This window comes from Mauremys mutica, chromosome 3, assembly GCF_020497125.1.
Source record: "Mauremys mutica isolate MM-2020 ecotype Southern chromosome 3, ASM2049712v1, whole genome shotgun sequence".
In the NCBI taxonomy this organism is placed as follows: domain Eukaryota; kingdom Metazoa; phylum Chordata; order Testudines; family Geoemydidae; genus Mauremys; species Mauremys mutica.
Window position 1 is genome coordinate 177251130 of NC_059074.1, and position 2604 is coordinate 177253733.

A 2604-nucleotide genomic window follows, 5' to 3' on the forward strand; every position below is an offset into this window, starting at 1 on the left:
TTTGTTACAGCTTCTAATTTAAAGACCTAGGTGGATTCTGTCCTGGCTTTCAACTTTCCTAAAAAGTTTTCCTACTAATGCATTTTTAATTATTCAGAAAGGTCTTTTTATTTATTTTGCCTTTCTTCTGTCATGAAGTTTATTTAGAAAGCTAAAACAGAAGTTTAGAAAATATTTTTAAAATGTGTTCTACCTAACCTCTGTCTTACGTTTCCAATGGTATTGCTTTTATATTCTGGGAAACCAATGATATTTAAAAATAAAAAACTAGCTTTTCTGTTAAGATTAAGGGTCATACTCACTACCTTTGAAATACCTTTTGGTACTAACTTCTATTTTGTATGTTTCCACAAGCTTGATAACATTCAGATTGCATTTTTGAATTTAAAAGGAAAGGAAGTGGGGATACTTCAGTAACAGAAGAAGTGTTCTTCAAATTCCTTAGAATCAAAGTGCACAAATACATTGCTGCTGTATACATCCCACAGCAGAACTAAAGACAACAGCTTGTTGACATATGCATAACAAATAGTATATTTAATATCTTTAACCATTTTTTTTGTTCTTGAATTGTCTGAGAATATACCAGGATTTCTATGGACATTGTGTTTATAAAATAATTTGGGGGAAAAAATGCACTGGATTTGCAGAAAGCAAATTGAATATTATTTTTCATTATTTATTATTGTTTGCTCAATAAGTAAAAGCAAAATGGAACTTGGGTGTGATATGTTGCAGGTGTTTGAACAGAAACTAAGGGTATGTCTACACTACGAAATTAGGTTGATTTTATAGAAGTCGATTTTTAGAAATCAATTTTATACAGTTGATTGCGTATGTCCCCACTTAGTGAATTAAGTCAGCAGAGTGCAGCCTCACTACCGTGGCTAGCATCGACTTACGGAGTGATGCACTGTGGGTAGCTATCCCAGAGTTCCCGTAGTCTCTGCTGCCCATTGGAATTCTGGGTTAAGCTCCCAATGCCTGATGGGGCAAAAACATTGTCGCAGGTGGTTTTGAGTACATGTCATCAGTCACCCCTCTCTCCGGGAAAGCAACGACTGACAATTGTTTCACGCCTTTTTTCCTGGGTTACCCATGCAGACGCCATACCACAGCAAGCATGGAGCCCACTCAGCTCACCGTCACCGCTGCTGTTGTGGGCAAGTCTACTATGGGGGTTGCTGTGATCCAAGTAGCCAATACAATCATTGATGTTCTGTTATCAAGGGTAGTGACTGTGGGAAATGTGCGGGCCTTCTTAGATTTTAGGTGTATCATATTCCTGTCTTTTGTCGCTAGTAAAGAAGTCTTGCAGCTGTACATTCCCATCCAGTACACGCTGTAACACCTCATAGCACTTCTGTGGTTGACACATGTAACAGCTCCAGGGCTCTTGCTCTTTTGCCTTGGCCGAGGTACCTTGCCCTGCCAGGACCTCCAAGCATTCAACACAGAAGCACCTGCAGCAGCTGGCATTGCTATACAGCAGCAGCTCCTTGCCTTCGCAGCAGACGGTGCAGTAGGACTGGTACCTGTCCTTGTCGTACATGTAGAAGAGCTCCAGGAATCGATCCCTGCAAGTCTGGCAAAGGCCCCCCTCAAACAGCGGGTGGAATGTGGCTGGGTTTTTTCTCCTGCAAGATAAACAACTGTCTTCAAGGCTCCTGTTGTTGTTTGTGACTTCGGAAACCATTTGCTTTCTGCTCTGGTCCTCCTCCACCCGCTCCTTGCTGTTGTTGCAGAAGTTAATCTTTAGCCGCTTGGCCGGGGGTTCTGGGAATGTCTTCCCTGCCCGGCTCCTAGCAACCTCCAGGGCATAGTGTATGGCTCGCTGATAGGAAACCAGCTTATTAAACATGAAGTGGTTGAAATGCTGCCTAAAAGCCATCAGACCCACCAGCTTGTCTGCTAAAACCTCAGAGAACTTCCCATCCTCAAACCATTGCACCCAGCACATTCCTGAGATTGCCTGACATTTGGATGTGACTCTGTAGGAGATGATGATTGCAGGCCACCAGGAGAAGCCCTTGATCTTCCCCCACATGAGCTCCCCAATTCCAAAATCTTTCCCATCCTGGTATTCCACCACTTCCCCTGCTCTTCTGCTCCCCAGCGACAAGCTCAGGGGATCCGTTCTGGTCCTCCTGGGTGCTGCTTGCAGACGTGGTACTGCTGCTCTGGGAGGACTCCTTGGAACCCTCCTCAGTGAGGTCGATTAGTGGCGCCTGGACAGACATGGCCATCCTCCTCTTAGAACATCAAATGGGAGCCAGAGACTCCAGGTCATTCTCTTCTTAAGTTTTGTCTCATGGAGATTCAGTCCTGCCTGGAATATCATGCAAGCTGGAGGCTTCTGCCTCAGGCTGCTCTCCCAGCCGGCAGCACCACACAGTCGCACCTACCCCAGCCTACCCCTTGCTCCCATGGCTCATGAAGCATGGACAGTAGTAAGGCTAGTAGTAGTAAGCAGTTCAACTATAGGCTGAGCAAGTGCCGAATGGTGGTAGAATGTACATTTGGACATTTAAAAGCTCACTGGTGCTGTTTGCTGACTAGGTCAGACCTCAGCACAACCAACATTCCCATTGTTATTGCTGCTTG

At 44.6% G+C, this 2604-nt stretch overlaps 1 pseudogene; it reads right to left on the reverse strand.

Annotated features, from left to right (window-relative positions):
- Positions 1-1211: 1211 nt before the first annotated feature.
- Positions 1212-2383, reverse strand: LOC123367545 (annotated as a pseudogene).
- Positions 2384-2604: the final 221 nt, after the last annotated feature.